The sequence below is a fragment of the Schistocerca cancellata genome, chromosome 1 (genome assembly GCF_023864275.1).
Source record: "Schistocerca cancellata isolate TAMUIC-IGC-003103 chromosome 1, iqSchCanc2.1, whole genome shotgun sequence".
NCBI classification, from domain to species: domain Eukaryota; kingdom Metazoa; phylum Arthropoda; class Insecta; order Orthoptera; family Acrididae; genus Schistocerca; species Schistocerca cancellata.
Genome location: NC_064626.1, coordinates 683882960 through 683906672, shown reverse-complemented (window position 1 = coordinate 683906672; position 23713 = coordinate 683882960). Strand labels below are relative to the sequence as shown.

At 40.9% G+C, this 23713-nt stretch overlaps 1 protein-coding gene across 1 annotated transcript in view; it reads left to right on the top strand.

Moving 5' to 3' along the window:
• Positions 1 to 23713, top strand: part of LOC126184263 (DNA-directed RNA polymerases I, II, and III subunit RPABC3) — a 489383-nt gene that overhangs the window by 509 nt on the left and 465161 nt on the right. The gene's annotated exons all lie outside the window — the stretch shown is intronic.

The following is a 23713-nucleotide window of genomic DNA, read 5'->3' as shown; positions in this document are numbered from 1 at the left end:
GAATTCGCTGCACCAGAAAAACATGATTTAAAATCGTTACATATAATTTAGACTCTTTGTGGTTTGGAAACGAGATTTTTTTAAAAAAAATGTTTGTGACGTTTTATTACTTTCCTATTCTATGTTTCATTCCATGGACCATCTCTGTGATTATTAGTAAACAACTTTAGAATTAACCCAAAAAATAAGTCCAAACTTCGGTAGGCCCTATGTGGCCAGAATTGGTTTTCCCACCACTAACCAAGTTAAAATTTTCTGGGAGGAAATGCGATATTCTTGTAATACTCAAGTAACCTAAATAAGTCCGTCGCTGAATTTGCCACCAATTTCCATATGCAGGCATTTTGTTGTAAGATTTCTGCTTCGAACACAAATCCTAGTGAAGGTTGATCATACATCCATTTTTCCGCTTTAATTATGTATACACATAGTATGGCTGTCTCTGTGGCTTGCTTTCACCAAGTGTAGATCTAGCATTCCTTCAAAATGTCAATGGATAGGCCGCTGCCCACTTTCACACAACAGTTTATCAAGAAAATTGACCTTACCAGTTTGGGTAAATCTGTCATCATAATGCTGCAATCATCAGGATCCATCATAAGGACAATCTGTTGTCAGTTATTGCCAAGTGTCGATAAGTTCGTATTTCTGTGAAGTAAAGTTAATGTGATACAATTGTTTGCAGCCATGAAATATAAGTTTAACATTGTTATTGGCAGCAGAATGCAAACATGATACGCGGTCAGATACAATTTGCAAATCATATAATCTGTTGCCTGTCACTGATTGCTTCTTCTTATCCTTAACATAGGCTTCTTATTTGTTACAACATTACAAATATACTGTTTTTCATTTCATAAATTCCTTTTTGCCTTGCAAGTGAGAACATTAAATCTGGAGGACGGGAAGTTCTGCGCAGATTTGTAGTGTGTGTGTGTGTGTGTGTGTGTGTGTGTGTGTGTGTGTGTGTGTGTGTGTGTGTGTGTGTGTGTTTGACCAGTTGATATTCAACATCTCACTGCATTTTATTACTTCCTATGGTTGTTTTTCCTTCACTCTGATACACTGTAATTGGGTTTGGGTTCAAGTTGCTATCTGTGCATCCAGATGTATGATTTCCTATGTCATTCTTTCATAATCTATGGTGCTCTGTCAGGTAACACTGTCATCAACGGGACATTATTCCTACTCTTCCTTACTAGTTTTTTTTTTTTTTCTCCTCCTCTATTACTTATGTGGCTCTATGCCTGAGATATAATAAAAACTCAAATTGGATGTCAACCTGCTTCTCATGAAATGTTTTTATATTTGATTATGAAAAAAGAAGGGACTGATCGCCTCATTGTTTAATCCCGCTTAACCCCCTTGCCCAAGATGTGCATCAGGGGCTAAACGCCACCGGACTGGGTCTCCTGCTCAGAAATACGATATCGTCATTTCAATTCTGTTAATTACTCTTGTCATAATTTGTGATGAGGCATTATTTCTATCATTACTTTACTATTATTTCGAAAGTAACATCATAAATAATGCTTTATGAGCAATAGAAAAATATTCATAGCATCTTAACATCAAATATTTTGTTCTTGTTCTTATAAATTTCATTCATGGTGCAAACTTTTGATATGGGAGTAGTGATAATTGCCTAATTAATACAATAAAGATATAGACAGTTTCCTATCTATAATGAGTGTGTACTTGTTTGTACTCCTTCTCAAAGATATGTTGAAGTGTGGGTGATTAAGTATCAGTTATTTATTTGCCCATGTATCATTTTACAATGATGCAGGCTTCGTCAGCTTACAACAAGAAAATATGTCAACTATACAGACATATAAACATACATGTTTAATAAGGAGAGAACAGGACTGTTGAGGTAACCATCCCTGCATTTCCCTGAAATGATTCAGCAAAACTTAAATTAGGATAGCCTGAAGTCTTCACCCTTCCAAATCTGGGGCCAGTGTCTTAACAAATGTGCTTTTCAGTTGGGTGTACGTTACCTGTTAGCTGAATGAAAGAAGAAATAATTAAGCACTGTTCATTCAGATTTTTCCCACTTCTCACTGCACTTAACCCTGCACACTTACAGCTGTTAGGACCATAACTATGCTGCCATGAATCTATTACATAAACATTCAAATCACCCTGAAATGTAATAGCGTGGAACAGAGTCCACCCATCTTTGTGACGGCAATTAACAAGCTGCTTGAGGCAGTAAACTAGTGTTGGCCAGGGCCAATGTGAGAACATTTTTGCACACGAGCATCATATAATTGGCACCTGCCAGTCCCACTCCCTTCCCACAGACATTAGTTGGCTCTCCTGGCCCTATTACTCATTTCAGTTGTGTCTGGAGCTGAGTGGTAGTGTTCATGCTTCTTTTTCTTTTATATACTTGTATGAATGATATCTTTCACTACTAATTATGATATCCACCACAGATATGCACTCTAGCACCTCAAGTGACCATTTGTGTCACTGGACTGCAAACCAGCCCGGATCTTGCCACACAGTTCAAATGGAAGTGACTTTACTAGCCGGCCGCAGTGGTCGAACAGTTCTAGGCGCATCAGTCAGGAACCTCGCGACTGCTACGGTCGCAGGTTCAAATCCTGCCTCGGGCATGGATGTGTGTGTTGTCCTTAGGTTAGTTCTAAGGTTAACTAGTTCTAAGTTCTAGGGTACTGATGACGTCCGACGTTGAGTCCCATTGTACTCAGAGCCATTTGAAGCATTTTTTGACTTCACTAGTGCGGCATAACAGGGATTCTTCCTAGATAAGGTTTTCTGCATAATAAATGTGCAGTGCCAATAAGTTACTAACTTGGACAGAGTGAACCCGTAATCAGATTGTTTACATTTCACTTAGTTAGGATAGCAACAAATACAAAAATTTCATCAAACATTCTGGTACAGGCTAAAACCTTGTTCTTTCTTATCGTTGCCTAGTAGTGTGCAGTTAATTCAAAATGTGTAATGTTTAGTGAATTTGAAATTTTATATTTTCATAAATTATTAAAGATAATTTCTGTAGCAGCTAATTGAAAAAGATTAGACCTTTTTTATTAGTATGTTTTATTGACAATTAATTTGTTGTATTGCAACAGTGAAAGTTTAACAGTAGCAGAGGCAAGGTTTTTCATTGTTTCCCTTGATAGCCTCAGATTACTTTCTTCCCCTATATAAGCTAGTGTTTTGACACTAACATTTACGAGATGATAAACTATTTCCTTGTAATTTGTGCTCTAGGCAAAAGTTAACGAAGTCACTTAAATGAACCATTGAGAAGTCTTAAAGCATTCATTATGTTCGGAAATGAAACAACAACAGCAGTCTCAGTATCTGTTAGTCGTTACAAGCATCTGATAGAAGAAATGTTTGAAATAAAAAGAATGATTGTGTTTCATTAATGTAGGTATGAGAACAACTTGGTGGCTTTCTTTGTAACGAAATTAAGTAAAATGACACACACATTTGCTGTAACTGGTTTGAATTAAAAGTTCACATTGTGAGAATTGTGTATATGACTTCGTATATTGTGATAACATTGTGTGCACGTGACTTTTACTTTAGGAGAAGGAAAATGGCAAACAAATGTCATAATATAAATAAATGTCACAATAGAGCCTAATTGAATGAAGGCATAGAGTTTATTCACTAAATTAATGTTGAATACATTGTATCATAATCCTCTTTTACGGAGTTTAAGTTATTGTGATATCTGTGTTGCCTTAGTTGGATGCATATGCGTGGTTCATACAGGTCATTACTTTTAATATAAGCGTAGCAAGAGATGCAATGTTAATGTGTAATCTGTCTCAGTGTGTTTACAGAGGATACATGGTACATGTGCTATGTCCTTTCACAGGTGGTTGGGGGGGGGGGGCGGCAAAAGACTGCCTGGTTGGCATGCCAGTTAAAGTCTAGAACAACCTGGATAGTAGGTGATGAAACATTTTTGCATAAATGTTGCCTTCTGTGAAGAATGACTGGTTATGTAGTATCAAACAGAGAATTATTATGGAAGTACATAATACAGCAAATAAGGCCAGTAGCCACTATGATGAAAGAAACAGTATGCCCTTGGGTTCAAAGTAATTACTCCTGCAAATAGAATTTCACTCTCAGTTTCGTTACACGAAAAAAACAAACTGGAAGGTTTGGAAAATTTTCCCCACCATCAATGCTCTGCATTGTAGGATGTCATTCTGTTCCTTCACATTAAGGCCAAAAAACTGAAATTGCTTTACTGTGACTTGAATCTTGTGATACAGTGGATACTCTACCCAGATTCCGCTACTAAGTGATCCCAAAAAAATTAAAATAGGCATAGTGCTTGATAGAAAACATGTCTGTACTAGAATAGCTCGGAGAAACTGTCTTCAGCATCAAGTAAATATGGAAATCAGGAGGGAGTAGATTCGCAGAATGGCCAACAAACTGTCCTGATATAAGTAAAAATGAAGAAACAATATGGTTTGCCCTGTCAATATCGGTGTCATTAAATATGTTCATCACACAAATTATGGCATTCGTTTCTTAGTGTTTTAAATGAAAATCTGCTTGTTGCACATCTTATGCCTTTTAACCAAGAGAGTGGGATGAAGTGTTTCATTGATCTCTCTCTCTCTCTCTCTCTCTCTCTCTCTCTCTCTCGAGTGGCAAACAGTGGCGTTGTCACTGTAGAAACTCGCAGTCGATGGACAAAGATGGAACTGGAGTTTGCTCTTGCGCCCCGTCGAGAAACCTGTCAGCGCAAGGCAAACATAATTAAGAGGGACGGGGCTGAAAGCATACCAAGGCCACATCTCTTGTTTAGCGCGGTGCTGTGACGGAAATCTGGCATCAGACGAACGTCGAAGGTCAGTGAAGACTCCCTTAACTCGTCAGAAACTCACCATCTTCGACAGAGTTCGTTTTTAACGTGTCGTATGACTTTTCTTTCCTAGACTTCACTTCTTGCTCTGCTAGCAGCTCGTTAGCTTTAGCTGTATCGGCCCTGCTGAATTTTCTTCTTTTATTTAATGACAAGTTTTCGGATGGTGCGTCGCTGCAGTTGCATGAAACTAGGTGTTTGCGCTGTACCACATCTGTGCAGCACTAAATTCCGAAAGTGTACCGGTTTCGTATTTCATAATTTTCTCGCTGACAGAAGGGGCTATCTTACAGATGACTTGTGTCCGTGTTGTATTACTAGAAAAACTCGGACGTGTCTAGCCATACTGGCATCGGACGTGTTGTGTTTTAACCATCGTTAAGAAGTGCAGTGTGTGTTTGGCGCTCATATTTGCTGGGAACAAACGCCGCTGTTTATTTCGGGAACAAGTGCAGCCGCAGGTTTGACTTGTAACAAAATTGGAGTCAGAAAATAGCTAAGAAAAACCTCAAATTCGAGCTGAATTACTGTTCACTCGAATATTGTCATTCATTTATTCGTTCTTTCAGTTACATTTGAGATTACACAGCGATGAAGATATCGGACTTCACTTTTCGAGGAGCGGATCGTCATCGAGTGTGAAATGAAAGTCGTAAGCAGTACGTTGCTTTAATACTAAATCGAACTGTTACACGTTATTCCGTGTCTCTTTCTACCTTTCGCATACGGTACAACACAAGTTTTACATTCACCTGTATGAAAATGATATTGTTTTAAGTAATTATCAGCACATAGGAAAAATATTGTACTCAATAACTCAGGCAATTGGCTACCAGTATGCGGGTGTTGTTGATTTTCATTACTCGCGTCTCCCGATCACAGATGGCGCTGTCACCTTTTAAGACCATATCGGTGGCACCACCTCGCAGTTTGCCAAACTTATAGCGTACCGTTATTTTTTAAAGGCAGACCGTTACTCCATAACGGCCTACTCGTAATTACATGGAAATGTAATTAAACGTTTGTTTCCAGGCCAAGCGAAATGTGTGCATGGGGTGTAGCAATGTTATTTGTAACTATTTGACGTGTAAAATACTCACGACGGCCTACAATTTTATTCTTTCCACGGAGGGTAGAAATAATATTGTGGAAGTCGATATTTAGTATTCCAGTTTCCCCATTTACTCCAAGTGATTGTACGAGTATCTCTCAATTTCAGTTGGTACATTAATGATATTGCGAATTTAAAGTAGTTGGTACTGTACAATTAGCGGGCTGGACTGTTTCCGCCTTATAATACGCCAATGAGAGCTTCGAACTATCAGCTCTCGCGTGTTGCCACTAGCGCTCCGCAAAAATATTTATCCAATTTCAAGAAAAAATCGTAGCTCTAGACCCGATTAAAATGGGTTTCCGTCCTGGTTACACAAACTGTAGTCATGGACGTACTGTATGCGAATTTTAGAATTTTGTTATTTTTGTAGGACGTATACACTTTACACGCCATGGTTGTTAAAATTTATGTATTGGCAAAGCTGAAAAAAAAAAAACGCGAGGTTCCGAACGTATACGCTGTAAACGCAGTCTGATACATAACTCTGGAAGTGGCCGTGAGGTATCTTGCTAATCAGCGTAAACAAAATCAGAGTTCAATACTTTCGAGAAATGATTTGACAACTTTGAGACTGATTCAAAAAGGGGAAGTAGATACATACTTCAAACAAACTAACTTAAACGTGGCTCTAAATAAAATTAAGAAAAGATTTTTGATGTGCTTAAAGGCATTAGACAGATCGAAACAAAACGAGAGTTTGATTTTTTATGTTTTTGTACGAGATAGACTTTAAAGCGATTTTCTATCGCCACGGTGAGCGGATCTCAGTGTTGGTTGCTTGAAGATGGTAGTTACCGCAACTTTGGACTTAAAACGTCAGCCGCCAGGTAATTTAATTCAACCACAATGAAACCGCCGTGGTATCGTACTTTTTGATAGTGGGCCGTGATGAGAGGCTATGGTCATGTTCGTGAGCTGACCCCAGCGCTAGCCACGTTAGGTGTGCCCCGGCCGGGTTCGCGCCCGCGCCCCCCTCAAGATGGCGCGCCATGGCTGGGTCAGGTCGATACCGGAGGAGGACGGCGCAGTGCCGCCGGGGGTCAAGGCCGATCGAACACCCCTCCGCACCCTTACCCCTCGCTCGCCGACCACCACCTGTCAGGGTTTCCGCGTCACTCACAGCCAGCCAATGCAATAATTACTATACTGCCAGGTAGACTGTCTCTCTGCCGCGCCGTGCTCGCTGGCGCAGTCGTTCTCGTTGTTAGGTTCACTAGTATCTGAGAGTCCCTCGGGGCCGCGACGCCGCCACTGCTGGACCGGCCTCACGGCCTTCGCCCCTGAGGTCTTCTTTTTTTTTGGACCACCTAGTCCCACGCTTGCATAGGTGTTCGGATCTGGGGTTCACAGTTTATTACTGTCTTCCGTCGCCACCACCCCGATATAATTTGACGTCACGCCTACGTTTAACGATCTAGAAACGCCAACGATTTTAATAGTAATAACAACGATAAAATATACACACAGGTGACAAAAGTCACAAGATACTTCCTAATATCGTGTCGGACTTCCCTTTGCCAGGCGTAGTGCAGTAACATGACCTGGCATGGAGTCAACAAACCGTTGCAATTCCCCTGCAGAAATATTGAGCCATACTTCCTCTATAGCCGTCCACACACAATTGCTAAAGTGTTGCTGTTGCAGGATTTTGTGTACGAACTGACCTTTAAATTATGCCCCATAAATGTTCGATGGGATTCACATCCGGCTATCTGGTTGGCCAAATCATTTGCTGGACCTGTCCATAATGTACTTCAAACCAGATGTGAACAGTTGTGTCCCTATGATATGGCGCATTATCAGCCATCCTTGTTTGGGAACATGAAGTCCGTGAATGGCTGCAAATGGTCTCCAAGTACCTATGCATAACTATTTCTAGTCAGTTATCGGTTCAGATGGACCAAAGGACCCAATCCATTGCATGTAAAAACAGCCCACACCATTATGGAGCCACCTCCAGCTTACACAGTGCGTTGTTGACTACTCGGGTCCATGGCTTCAGGGAGTCTTCGCCATACTCCAACCCTACCATCAGCTCTTACCATCTGAAATCGGATCTCAGCTGACCAGCCAACGGTTTCCCAGCCATCTATGGTCCAACTGATTCGGTCCCGAGCCCAAGAGAGGCGCTACAAGGCGATGTCGTGCTGTTATTAAAGGTACTCGAGTCTGCCGTCTGCTGCAATAGCCCGTTAAGGCCAAATTTCGCCGCACTGCCCTAACGTGTACGTTCGCCACACATTGATTTGTGCGGTTATTTCACGCAGTGTTTCATGCCTCTTAGCACTGACGACGACGTGGAAACGCCGCTGCTCTCGCTCATTAAGTGAGGTAACGCCTGAAATTTGGTATTCTCGACACGCTCTTAACACTGTGGATCTTGGAATATTGAATTCTCTTTTTCCGAAATGGAATTTCCCATGCCCCTAGTTCCAACTAGCATTCCGCGTTTAAAGTTTGTGAATTTGCGCCGTGCGGCCATAATCACGTCGCAAGGCTTTTCACATGAATCACCTGAGTACAAATGACAGCTCCGCCAGTGGACTGCCCTTTTTGTACCTTGTGTACGTTACGCTACCGCCGTCTGTGTATGTGCATATCGCTATTCCATGACCTTTGTCACCTCAGTGTATAAAATGCTCTAATGTATAATCATATGTTTACATCGGCACTTTGAGAAGTAAATATTTCATACAATTAATTTAAGAACTGTAACAGCAGCAAACTCAAAGAGCTTTGGCGTCATAACTAACACAGTACAAAGTCGTGTTGTGCACTCACCAATATTTCACTTAGCATCGCGATTGTGAACACAAGTGCGCAGACTGTAGCTGTGCCAACATGTAAATTGGAGGAATTCTGTATCTTTCAGTCGTTTATACCTACATTTGGAAAGTTAGTCTTAGTTGTTAGGATCTTTCCCCTTTGTGTTGAGTCACTGAATTTTTCTTTGCCGTTGCTACCTGTGCTCTCCCGCATCGTGTCGGTTTTGCTGTTGACTGTAGACGTGACCAGTCTCTTCATCGCTTGAATGTTTTATGCAGGCGGTTTTTTGTGCTGCTGGCGGAGGAGGAGGGAGTCATGATTTTTCCTTAGTTCCGCTCCTGACCTGCACGTAATGCTGTAGAAATAAGCCTCGGCGTCGACTCGTCGGACGAGGTGGCGATAAATCTCACCAACACTAGTACTCTGATGCCTGGGAAATAGCTGAGAACTTGGGGTAACCTGGTCTCGACAGAGGGTTTATGCGCCCAACTCTGTCAGTGTACAGGTGTATCGGCCGAACTGTCTCCGCGCGATTCCATGAGCACTGATCGGCGACTTTAATACTCCTCGCCGGCTGCTAAATACTGCATCGTCAGAGGAGAGTCACCAACGAGTTTCAAAAACTGTTCTTGTTTTCCTACTAAGAACTGTTTAAGCTGTTACGTACATATCGAGACCTACAGAGACCCACTGAAAAAATAGAAATGGTAAATAATTCGCTGCCATGTTACGGATATGACTTGGGCAAGGTAAACGGTTGCTGCATGAAGTTTGGTTCTAAGACACAAATAATGGCTGGCTGCGAGATTGCGTTCTGTGATGTGTGTGAACTTCGGAATAAATTTTCACATTTTTCTGTCGTTGTATGTAACAGTTGAAAAAGCTTGTCTGCTTACGTGTGTATAACAGTATACATTTCATTCAAAACTTATGAAAGTGTACTTTTTAAAAATCCCATTTCCGGCCGTGTACGCTGCCACAATGTCTTACTGGACCTGGAAATTGAGGAGTGTTTTATCATTGGCAACTTCCTTACCATCGGAGCTATTACTCAAGTTTAGCCAACACCCTATACTAAGACTGCTGTGTTGCTCAGCAGAATAAACAGCTTCGGGGGTAAGGGGGAAATTACTTCGTTTGTGATCGTTACTGAGATACCACCACGTATTATAATGTGTAATTTTTGTTAATGTTAGTACTGGGCCATCAAACAGTTATAGAATTGGCGGGCTTATGTACAAGCATTAGGCACCGAAAACAAAGCCATCTTCGGAGCAGCGTGGAATAAATGTGACGTTACTTTGTCTCCCCTACAGTGATAGCGACATCAGTCGTAATACACAAATCATTCATAGATAATTCTGCAGCTGTTGTCATTCCATGCGAACCAAAAAAATCTGAAAGTTATACTCCCACCAAGAATAACAATGCAACACCTCTATCTGTTTGGGACACATTCAGTATGGCTTCTCAGAAGTTCTGTAGACGGTTGTGTCACAGCTCCTTCAATACAGTTAGAATCTATATCTAAATATCTCCTCCCGCAAACCGCCTTACGGAGTGTGCTGAGGACGCACCGTGTCTCGAAGAGTCCGAGATTTGGCATCACTTGCGCAGGATGTCTTCAGTGTGTGTTCCTTGAGTGCTTTATGGGAGTCCCGTGTGCCTAGTTTGGATACAATTCGTTTCTATCAATTGCCTTAACAACACAGGTCATTCTGAGAGAGCGTAGTTTGAAATTGAAGTCAACGTCCACTGCACCACTGAAAATCGAATATCTTCCACTGTCTCGGGGCATCAAGTAGTTGATGGTTGGAGACACAACATCGTTGTTACAGGTAGTCTGCGAAAACCGGTTCATAGCTGTTGGCCACTGATGGAATCGCCGGAACATGCTGCTGGTACGGTCGCAGGTTCGAATCCTACCTCGGGCATGGATGTGTGTGCTGTCCTTAGGTTAGTTAAGTTTAAGTAGCTCTAAGTCTAGGGGACTGATGACCTCAGATGTTAAGTCCCACAGTGCTCAGAGCTATTTGAACCATTTTGATGGAATCGCGTTTACGATTGGAGTTATCTCCGTCACCGTCAGTCAAGGCCTGAAATAGTGTACTAAAGCACCGAAACTTGTAGCCATATAATAAATAACATCGTAGGTGCGGCTGTAGGCGTTCCATTTTATTACATCAAGTTATCTCGTGATGATCAATCCTGCCACGAGAATAGGGGTCGGCGTTCTTGTAGTGATCATAGCAACTTCTTGCATCCACCACAGAAGTTATGATCGATTATGTTTGTGAGTATCGTGGCACTTTTTTGTGTTCCCTACGTTAGCTGGTGTCCAGAATGTTTCTTTACAATGGGATTCGTTGTCAAACAGAAGTCCAGAGCAGACCTCATTCACAGTGAGAAACAGAACAATTTGGCAAGACGCTGGCTGAGAGACTGTTGGCTGCACTGCTCACCTTTCGAACAGACGCTGCAGTCTTCGTGAAGTGGTTCTGTCGGAAAAGCTGCCAGTAGAGTCATTAGCATCATCCCAGGTAATATTCATTGGTGAAGCGGATCTGTTTAGCTCAACTCGTGGGGCTTTGTGAGAGTGCTTTCTGCCTGCTGCACTGAGTTGACGGTGCGTGCCAACAACAGTTCCCTAGTTAACAATAACTTTCTTTTGTCATGAGATCACACTTTTCCCCCCACTCCAGTCGCACTCTGCGAAAACAGGTTCACAACTGTTGGCCACTGATGGAATCGCGTATACGATTGGAGATAACCCCGTCACCGTCAATTAAGGCCTGCAATAGTGTACTAAAGCACCGAAACAGGTGGCCATATAATGAATAACATCGTAGGTGTGGCTCCCTTCGACAGTAATAATCATTTCAATAATAGCTTGTTGATGATACTATATTCCAAAATCACACCACGAATTGTTACAATCCTTCCTGCAACAGTCCAGTGGGGTCAGTTTGAATGCAGCAAATCCTCCCTTATTGATCTCACTGTGCTGTTGCACGTTCCACTGGGTCGTCCCTCTTGTCAGTCTCTACTACTTGTCTCATATGGATACAGTACAGTGCCCGACGAGGAAATATCGTTCACTGAGAATGTCGAGTGGCGCACATCAAAGAAGCCTCCTCACCGTTATCTAGAATCGTTTGTAACTTTTACGAGCTCTAAAATGAAGGTCATTGGATAATAAATAGTTGAACAACGAAATTAGATTTCACTCTTTTGTATCAAGAGAAAAGTCATGTGATAAGTTAACAAGGAGGATTAGTGAAGGGGTTCGTGTGTGCTTACCACATGATTTTTGACTGGTCAGTAAAATACTCCTGTTTGTATACTCCACGGAAACGTTGACTATCAGTTGTAGGAGCTAGATTTTAAAAGCTCCATAGAAAAGTCATTCTCGCTTGTCCTTTTCGCCTAGAGAAATTCGAAGGCTCAGGCTGAAAGTAAATGAAACATCCTCAACTGATCAAAATTATGTGTAGGAGCACAATTACGCTTACCACTGTCCATAATGCATTTTTCATTCTCATTGTATTTGTGATTTATTGTGTCATATAAAGTACTTTGTGTCAGGCTCCGGCCACGTCGCGGAAACCTCAAAATCGAGACTTTGCCTTTAATATTATTGCAACATTCAGTAGATTAATTAGATTGACTATCAGAAAATAGAATCCAAACCATGGAATGAAAGTAGTTGTTGATACAGCTCCAGCATACCACCCTTGCGTGGCGCCGCAAAAGAGAGCCGTTCAGTATTTTTGATGACTGACTTATATTCAATCGCGTTTTCGTACGGATGTGAACTTTCGTTGTGAAGCGCACCGCTTCTAAGTGTAACGCTTGCATGCATCATTTCAGAAAGTTTTGAGCACCACAAATTTTAACACGCAGAGGATTGCTGAAATCGTCACGTCGCTCGCCAAAGCTATGTTTGTCGCGGGATAAAAAAGATAGAAAAGCATTTCCAAGGATAGAAGACTTGAATTCTCCGTCAAACAGCTTCGTATTTTTCTCATTATTGTTGCTAATTCACGTAGAACATTCTCCGTTACATTGTGGAAATATAGGAATGCATTTATTGTTCATGGTTCTTTCAAATATCTACGTTAAGATGATGTATCGATCCACCTGCATGTCAAAGTCTAGAAGTTGATGGCATCAGTGTTAGAGGACGATAATTATTTCCGTGAATTATAAAAACAACACTGATGAGGGACAACAACAAAAATTGATACAGAATTTAAGCACGTTTTTACAGTAGTGCTTAACATAACTACCAAACGCAAATTACCCACACTGCACTTAACTTGAATCGTCTGTACTTAGCAATGGCATCAGCATCTAACCTCACGAGAATTACTGGAAAGTTTTCCCTTTTCCACCAAAAGCGCTGTGTAGTGGAGTACATGCGGCGGAGGCTCAGAAATATCAAGGCTCTATGTAGGCGAGGAATGCATAGGATGGAGCGTTCGCTCTACACGCACCATCATATTCACTGGGATGCAGATCATTTGAGGACGGTTCTCTTCACTGACATGTTTAGATTTAGCGATATGCCGGAACCTATTGCACATCACGACACATCCGTAAAATGAATGTATTAGAATGATGCAGTGTTTTGTGACTGGTACGGTGCACCTTTATGTCGTTTTAGATGAAATTTTTTGCAGTCTGTAGAGGTAACATTCTTCATGAACGTCGTTATACTGATAAAGTTGATGCTTTCACCCAAGAAGACAATACTCGGTCAAATTACGGTAGCGTCGTAGAGCGGTGAAATTGATCTCTCGACAAAAATCTAAAAGATCATATGTGGATGATGTCTGGTGGCAGTTATTACCCATAGTCTTTCCCAGACCTTTGCCGCACAGCTTAGAGTGTTAGCAAGGGGTTACAGAAGTGTTAGACACAGCAATTAATGGCTTCACGTATTATTGTATTTCTGTTAAGAGTTGAGCACATATCATCCAGACGTTACATGGTGGTATGCTGCGTTGACGGACTTGCACTGAAAATTTTAACGCTAGAGCACTAAAGGGAGAAAATACTACATTATTACGAAACCATCGTAAATTTTGCTACACCAAAGTTTATTCAAATTAAGTCACAGTTTGTAGTTTATACATTAGTTAATAACTATTATTAGATCTCCAGTGGAGTATTACGTACAAAATAAGAACAAACTGCTCAGTTTTACATTAGGGCAGTTTTACTATACAGAATGTTATTTTGATAAGTCATAATTTATGCTATGCACAAGTTACAAATTATTGTGAATTCAAGAGTGTTCCGCGCACAAAATTATATTCTTTCTTCTACGGTCACTCAGGGATTCATCAGATTCCTCATTTACTGCTTCAACGTCTAGGTATACATCACTGTCATGTGTACACTCAAAATTATCTTCTCGAAGAAAATCTTACAATACACTAAATTCTCCAGTGTCTGTGACCTCATCAGCTTCTTGAACCGAATCACTCAGTATGTTAGTGTCAAAATGAAACTCAGCCCCACACATATTGTGCTAGTTTCAGTAGGAAAAAGACGAGATAAGCATTGAAGAGGACCAGTGTGATATAAGTTAACACTCTTCTGTGACTGTTTGATTTTTCACGTACGATGCCATACTGAGATAAATTCTAAGCGATAAATAAAGTATGCCGAGTATTAGAAAACACACACACCTTTACTAAACATTCGTAATGTTTACGACAAGGGCATCAGTGCAGCAAACCTCTTAGAGTCGGGCAAAAAATAGTTCAGACATTGTTAACTGATGTTTTCCATCAAGGTACCCAAGAGCACGTGTCGCTAATGTATCTAAGTTGGCGGGAACTAAGAAGAGATACCAACTGCAATCGTAAATGTTACGAGGGTTTAGTATTCCAGGGTTAAATATGTTACAACACAGAGCATGCGTCTGTAACTACGCGTTCGTGATTTACTAGTGCCATGTCACATGTTAATTAAGAAAATTAAAAAAAAAAGAAAAAACGCAAATGAATAATGTTATAAACGTTGTCGCTGTCGCCTGAACGGTACGTTTCCTAAATTTCGCGTAACTGTATGTTTTGTTCCGAGGAAACACGTAGTGAGTGTTGAAGGTTAGCGTTACTATACATGAGCTACGATTTTATCATCTTTGCGGCAGCAGCACAAGTAGTCGGATCGTTTATCACTTGAAAATCCTGAGTGGCAAGCTAATCAAGACCAGTTGAATACTGCTTGCTAACGACGTTGGATGGCACATTAGCTTTACTCTCTTTCTTCTGACAGTAGGTAACTGTTACATGACTCAAAAACCGTCATTTCCTTCCAGACTGGAAACGCAAACACCACATGGTGAATGTTTCAGTGTTTACTTGCAACTATTTGACATTCTTTCCCGTTTGGAGAGAAATCATTAAGGGGTTCCAGAAAGCCAGTGTTAAAATATCGCTTATAAACTGCTTGTTGCCTCAGAAAATATTTGAGCTAGGAAGCTGAAATTTTTACAGGTTGTTTATTGGAGTATTGGCTACAACTTAACAGAGGTGTTCAGTTGTTAGAGATTAATTTTTTCTATTGTAATGAAAATCACTACTTTTTGTGCCAATTTTTGTTTATAACTTCAACAGTGTACAGGTTTTTGAAAAAAGGGTGCGTTAAGTTACGCAGAAGGCAGTGTGTAAAATTTCCTGAAAATTTAAAGCAAATTGGCTTGGTAGATCCTGAAAAACATGTTATTTGTATGAAAATCGCGCGACAAAGTTTTGATTACCTTTGTAGTGCATTCCAGGTCCATAGGATTTATTATCTTCGTCTCCTGCAATCTCCTCCTCCTCCAGCTTCCTCCCCTGTGTACTCTGGCTTGTAGTTCTAGGCTGTTTACACCCCTGTCAGCAGTCCGAAGACGTTCCTTGTCTAAACCATGCATTGTTCGTACCATGTTGAAACCTATCTTCATTCCAATATTTCGAAATACTTTGCACCTTATAACGTTGCCATACAAACTAAAGTGAAGTATTTGTATTCCAACAAACACAGTCTTCAGAATTCTCGATCATATAACACTATTTACACTTTTGTTGGGGTTTTAAGTTTTCCATGAACACACTTTTTCAACAGTTCAGTGCTGCTAAGTTTCTGAAAATAGGTTTTATCTCCTTCATTACTGCATCAGACTATGTTTGTGAGTGTACACTTCACCAGTTAGTAATCCCTTTTTGTATTTACACCAACTGTTTTCTTCTTTGGGACACAAGTAATGTTGGGGACTTTTCATCGCTTTAAAAAGTATTAAAAAAAGAGCCAAACAGCCTTCATTTCATCGACACTGTGTGTGTGTGTGTGTGTGTGTGTGTGTGTGTGTGTGTGTGTGTGTGTGTGTCGCATAATAGCCATTCCATAATAGTTACGTATTGTGTTAATTAGACAGTCAATTATCCTTCCCTTCCCATCCAACCCTTTACCATCACTGAGTTTTTGTTTTTTGTATGAATCTTTCAGTCGCTGAAATCTTGATCCCATTAGTTTCTGTACGCGTCCAGTACACTCAGATTTCTGCACTACAACGTCGTCACCATAGGGCTTGAGTTCTTGAATATATTTGAAACTTTATCACCCGCAACATAACGTTGAAATATACTAGCAATACCAGCCACTTCCATTCCTCCTCTACTGCCACGATAGTTAGCTGTGCAATTATTTTCATGTGTACCTTTATTTTTTTGTGGACAGCTACAATATTCAAACATTACTGCTACATCTAAAACTTTCCATGTACACATACTGAGGGCAGATACTACACCATGAAGAGATGTGTGCCCTCGTTTATGCCAGGTACCATCGAATGCCGCAGTAAAGTTTCTGTTACCACTGTTTTCTGTTACTGCCTCTTCCACAGCTTTCTTCATATATTCTATACAGACATCTTCTGCTTTAGACCCTATAAATCTATTATAGTTAGAAAATTTGGTTGGGGAGTTGGAAGATTCATCATGCCACAGAAGACTGTACCCGCAGTAGCACCCTTAATAACTATACGCATGGCATAAACAAATCTAATGTTGTGTTCCTGTATGGTGCTACCATTTTCTTCATTTGGCGTTACTGCAATACTGTTCCAAAAGGTGGGCATATATGAACACTTTCCATTTCGCTGGCAAGTCCTACGTGATTTTTTATATATATATATATATATATATATATATATATATATATATTTCCAGACCGACGTAACTACACAGAATATACCTTACACAGTTTGCAAGAAATCCGTTGAGAACTGAAATATCAAATATTTCATTCACATCCGATTCGCCCATAAAACATTCATACGTTTCACTAACTGAACCAAGCTTCCTCTGTGAAGTACGTTCTTTCTCCCTTTCATTGCAGTGAGCAGATGTACCAGCAAGGTTAAGCTCACGCACTGGGTTATCGTCTTTATTGTTTACGGTAACAACACCTACCTTCGGCTTTCCAACAGTTCTTTTCTTAGAAGTCTTCAGAGCATTTCTAGTCACTTTACGTTTACCCATGATTATCCTTCAATAAAACGGAGATTTCAATGAACCGAATTCATTACGAATATTTTCAGGATTACAGAAGAGTAAATAAAGATGAAACACGACAATCGAGCGAGCAATATATGTCGAACTATCGAAGGTTAGCCACAACATTTACCTGGTAAGAATTACTTTCTCTCTCATCACTAAGATGTATATGGGCATGTAGATTCGTGAGTACAGCATTTGACAGTAGTTTAACAGCTCCACAGTGGGTCACGCCCATGCAGAACATGTTTCAAAACTATTTTAAAAGTAGTTGTAATCTTGTTGTTGTTGTGGTCTTCAGTCCTGAGACTGGTTTGATGCAGCTCTCCATGCTACTCTATCCTGTGCAAGCTTCTTCATCTCCCAGTACCTACTGCAACCTACATCCTTCAGAATCTGCTTAGTGTATTGATCTCTTGGTCTCCCTCTACGATTTTTACCCTCCACGCTGCCCTCCAATGCTAAATTTGTGATCCCTCGATGCCTCAGAACATGGCCTACCAACCGATCCCTTCTTCTAGTCAAGTTGTGCCACAAACTTCTCTTCTCCCCAATCCTACTCAACACCTCCTCATTAGTTACGTGATCTTCCCACCTTATCTTCAACATTCTTCTGTAGCACCACATTTCGAAAGCTTCTATTCTCTTCTTGTCCAAACTAGTTATCGTCCATGTCTCACTTCCATACATGGCTACACTCCATACAAATACTTTCAGAAACGACTTCCTGACACCTAAATCTATATTCGATGTTAACAAATTTCTCTTCTTGAGAAACGCTTTCCTTGCCATTGCCAGTCTACATTTTATATCCTCTCTACTTCGACCATCATCGGTTATTTTACTCCCTAAATAGCAAAACTCCTTTACTACTTTAAGTGTCTCATTTCCTAATCTAATTCCCTCAGCATCACCCGACTTAATTTGACTACATTCCATTATCCTCGTTTTGCTTTTGTTGATGTTCATCTTATATCCTCCTTTCAAGACACTGTCCATTCCGTTCAACTGCTCTTCCAAGTCCTTTGCTGTCTCTGTCAGAATTACAATGTCATCGGCGAACCTCAAAGATTTTACTTCTTCTCCATGAATTTTAATACCTACTCCGAATTTTTCTTTTGTTTCCTTTACTGCTTGCTCAATATACAGATTGAATAACATCGGGGAGAGGCTACAACCCTGTCTCACTCCTTTCCCAACCACTGCTTCCCTTTCATGTCCCTCGAAAAATGCAAAAAAGTAAAAATTGAACATTTCATGATTTTGAACCTTTCCGGAGCCCCTTAACAATTAACTGACTAGTGTCTGTTTCTAAATAGCTTTCAGGTTGTTAGCATATAATGGGAAGAAAATTTACAAAAGTAGTAGATGAAATGTTATGAGCTGAAAATGACAAATTCGGTTCATTTCTGTTCTCATGATCGTAACTTTGTTTACTTCTCCAACCGTACGAAATGCGGAGGTACTTCACACCACTGATCGGTACTAAGCTCCTCACAACGGATGTCTGGAAATTTATTTCACGGATGGAAATCGTTCAAATGGCTCTGAGCACTATGGGACTTAACTTCTGAGATCATCAGTCCCCTAGAACTTAGAACTACTTAAACCTAACTAACCTAAGGACATCACACACATCCAAGACCGAGGCAGGATTCGAACCTGCGACCGTAGCGAACCCTGGAATTTATTTGTGAAGCAACAGGCCAAAGTATCAGTTAATATAGGTAACTTAATGGTATTAAAGCCACAGCATACCACATCCTCAGGAGCACCACTATAAAGTACTGTTTGGTTCAAATCAACTTCCGCCCCCCCCAACCCCTCCTTCCGTCTCTCCACATTTTCTACCTAGTTAATGTTTTCTTGCCCGCCATCGCATCTGAACAAAGAAAAATAGCACGCTATGGCGTATAGGACAATACATACTCTTTGTTATAACTCATAAGACAGGAACGATGTAGGAATACGTGTAGTATGTCACAGAAGAGCACGATATCGTAAATAAATAGCCGAACTACAAGAAAAGTTTCCAAAACTTCCTCCGCGTGATCTGTGCTAGCTGATATACATGAAGTTTATGCTCCGCACTCTGTCGAAGTGATCGGCGCCCTCGCAAATATTAAAAGAAACGAATGTGTATAAAATGGCCAAAAATATAACAGTGAGGATTAAAACTACAAAATGACTCTCATTTAATCCCAACTCATTCGTGTTGACCCACACAGTCATTGTATCTCACACGCCTTAACCTTAGCAATACCAAGGCATTTTCCCTAACGCGCATTACCAAGAGGAGAGAGTGTTTTTGCCCACCCGAAAAAAATTCGTTAATTGTCTGATTATGTTAACAGCACACTTTTAAAGAGCTACTGATGTGTAAGTAGGGTCCAGAATCTGAAAATACCTTTTAGCACACTCGTAGAAGTATCAACGCACTTTCAATAACATGTACTACCGACATCATGACCATCCCAAAACATTTAAAAATGTCAATATAATTCATTGTTGTTGATTTTATTCTCGACATGCTTTTTAAAGAGATATTGATATATAAGTAAGGCCCAAAACGTAGAATTATTTAGTACGGCAATCATTGGGGAAAGTGAGAACTTAAATTTTTGGTTACTTTTAGATGAAAAATTTGAAACAATTGGAATTTGGTAGAGGAATTAAAAACAAATACGTTTTCTGTAACTGACTATATTACAATATTTCCAAGAGGTGGACAATAAGTCTCTCTTCTGCCCACTCTTCCTTGATATTGCGAGGGTTAAGACAACGGAGAAAGTGTGAAAAGTGCCATAAGTGGGATTAAACATAAGTCAAACGACAACGGAGCTAATGTAATTGCACAGGAAATATGAGTGAGCGGTGTGCTACACTCATGCCCCTTCATACCACAGCCAAATGACTCCATTGGCTGAGGATGACACGTCGGCCCCGGCTGGCGCGTCTGAGGCCAGAGCGATAGAGCTTCTGTTTCCTGTCTTCGTTTTCCTTTCTCTAGATAACCGTTAAGTGTAGGTACAGTAGATAAACATTCGGGTGGTCAAATTTCTTAGCACATACGAAGACATCATGAGGTCTATCGCGGGACTAACGTAAATTCTTTTTAACTAAATGAAAATTATCACAGAGTTCTCCATTTCATGTAGTTCAGAAACAGTGGTAATGTTTAGCGAAAGTTTCTCTGGTAACGGGAAGTCCGTATTTAATTTTAAAAAATCAGGGGCAATTCGAGTAATCCAAAGAAGAAGAAACTCTGCGTGTATGTACTACGTAAAAACTATAAAAGAAATAATATACAGTTTAATTTTTATCATGTGCCCGTCGTTGGAGTTTGCTGTTGCGTGATTACCATCGTAGTCGCTATTATTCCAAATGGCTCTGAGCACTATGGGACTTAACATCTATGGTCATCAGTCCCCTGCTATTATTCCATATATCAGTAATTTTCGACATTGTATGATGTGTGGAATAGTAGTTTCAATCAAAGCATTCCTTGAAATTTCCTGGCCGATTTAAACTGTGTGCCGGATCGAGACTCGAACTCGGGACCTTTGTCTTTCGCGGGCAAGTGCTCTACCAACTGAGCTACCCAAGTACGACTTACGCCCCGTCCTCACAGCTTTACTTCTGCCAGTATCTCGTCTCACTCCTTTTCAAAATAAAAAATAAATCGATCTATATGAAACTTACTAGCAGATTAGAAATGTGCGCCGGATCGAGACTCGAACTCGGGACCTTTCATGGACAAGCGCTCTACCGACTGAGCTACCCAAGCACGTCTAACGATCCGTACTCAAAGTACCCCACTTCGAGTCTCCGTCCGGCACAGTTTTAATCTGCCAGGAAGATTCAGATCAGCGCACACTCCACTGCAGAGTCAAAATTTCATTCTGGAAATCGATCCATCTTCATGTTTATGTGGAGTACGTCCCCTATAATAAGTTATACATAAAGTAGACCGTAAATATTTTTTGAATATTACTTCCCATTTCTGTCCTACTCGATAACTCCGGTACTTCCTGGAACATACCGCTATTAAGACGATCTTCGAAGGTGGTTGTCGTGTTGTTTTCAGCACTTCCCCTCGCCAGGTGACAATTCCACATCATTGTAATGTCCCGCGTTGAAAGCTTTGAGTATATTTCCGTATCGACCCCGGTTGTCTGCTGGCCGCCGGGAGTCGGTGTACCCAGCAAACGCCCGGTGCGGCCGCTTTGTGCTGCTCGCCCGGCTGTCTGTTTCGGCAGTGTCCTTGCGCCTTCCGCTCTGTTGCTGTACCGTTGTTTCACAGCAGCAAGGCCGGCCAGCACTGCTCGCGGCCCAAGGCCTCCGATGTGCTTCCAGCCTTGCAGTTCTTTTCACTGGAAACGCTACGTGCAGGTACGTATATCACCATCGATGATTACGTCGATTTTGTGTGGAGGTATAATGGATTTTTAAAAAGTCTCCGTTCCATATTTCATCTAGAGGGAGTGGTGAGTCTTCAGTATGCCCTTCGTCTTTGGCGAATATTGTTTTCTTTATGTAGAGCGCCAAGAACAAATCAGTGATCGAATTAGACAAAACTTTCGTTTCATAGGGGAAGGCGGGGCAAGATGGGGAAGCGAACTTTAAACCCTTACAAAAGGGACAAAAACAAACAGATTCAAGTAGGTTTGATTATCATTTGTTTAACAATTTAATTACAATAGCATGCTAAGAAACCTGCAAACTTATTACATTTAGTTAGAAATATCTCGATTTGAAACATAAACTACCAATTCCCCATCTTGCCCCATATGCGGGGTAAGATGGGGAACTAGCATTAATTCATCTCTAAAGCTTAAATAAGGACTGGAATAAAGAAATCATGTGACGATAAGGTTTCGAAACATGGTTCTGCGAATTGTAGAATCAGGTATTACGTTTTATTTACTTTCACATAGTACACAAGTGTAGACAGCCTCGTCATCATCACTTTCTGTCCCTGCACAAGTGTCGTGGGCACCCCGACGCTGAAACACATATTTCTGTGGCACGTTTGAACTGTCGAGCAGCCCTGAAAGAACCCATATGATATTCCATAACAGCATTTACAGCGCCTTCCATTGACTCCAATGACCAATCTTGCCTAGACGTTTGTCGCCGATACTTGCGAACCATCTGAAATAAAACACGTGGAACGTACTATTGAGTCAGATCATTCCTGGTAATCTATATTATACAGTAAATACCATATTTCCAATACTCAGTCGTTAAAGCATGGCAAGAATACTGACTTTGCACGTTTTGTGTGTTTTTATTCACCATATAGCCTAAGGCATACTTTGTAATTAATTAGGAAAATGTTGGAATAACGAATACCATTCTATTTACAATTGTATTCAACGTAAAATGTACGTGTTCAAAACCCGCAGCGAGGTAAACACATGAGACGATAAGAACGTAATGGTTTTTCCAAAGCTGTTTCACAGAGGAAGACTGCACTGTAGTTCCTTCTCTAGATTGTCGCACAGATGACAAAATGGTAGATATCGAAATAGACGACAGAGGGATAGAGAAACAATTAAAATCGCTCAAAAGAGAAAAGGCCGCTGGATCTGATGGGATACCAGTTCGATTTTACACAGAGTACGCGAAGGAACTTGGCCCCCCTTCTTGCAGCGGTGTACCGTAGGTCTCTAGAAGAGCGTAGCGTTCCAAAGGATTGGAAAAGGGCACAGGTCATCCCCGTTTTCAAGAAGGGACGTCGAACAGATGTGCAGAACTATAGACCAATATCTCTAACGTCGATCAGTTGTAGAATTTTGGAACACGTATTGTGTTCGAGTATAATGACTTTTCTGGAGACTAGAAATCTGCTCTGTAGGAATCAGCATGGGTTTAGAAAAAGACGGTCATGTGAACCCAGCTCGCGCTATTCGTCCATGAGACTCAGAGGGCCATAGACACGGGTTCCCAGGTAGATGCCGTGTTTCTTGACTTCCGCAAGGCGTTCGATACAGTTCCCCACAGTCGTTTAATGAACAAAGTAAGAGCATATGGACTATCAGACCAATTGTGTGATTGGATTGAGGAGTTCCTAGATAACAGGACGCAGCATGTCATTCTCAATGGAGAGAAGTCTTCCGAAGTAAGAGTGATTTCAGGTGTGCCGCAGGGGAGTGTCATAGGACCGTTGCTATTCACAATATACATAAATGACCTGGTGGATGACATCGGAAGTTCACTGAGGCTTTTTGCAGATGATGCTGTGGTGTATCGAGAGGTTGTAACAATGGAAAATTGTACTGAAATGCAGGAGGATCTGCAGCAAATTGACGCATGGTGTAGGGAATGGCAATTGAATCTCAATGTAGACAAGTGTAATGTGCTGCGAATACACAGAAAGATAGATCCTTTATCATTTAGCTA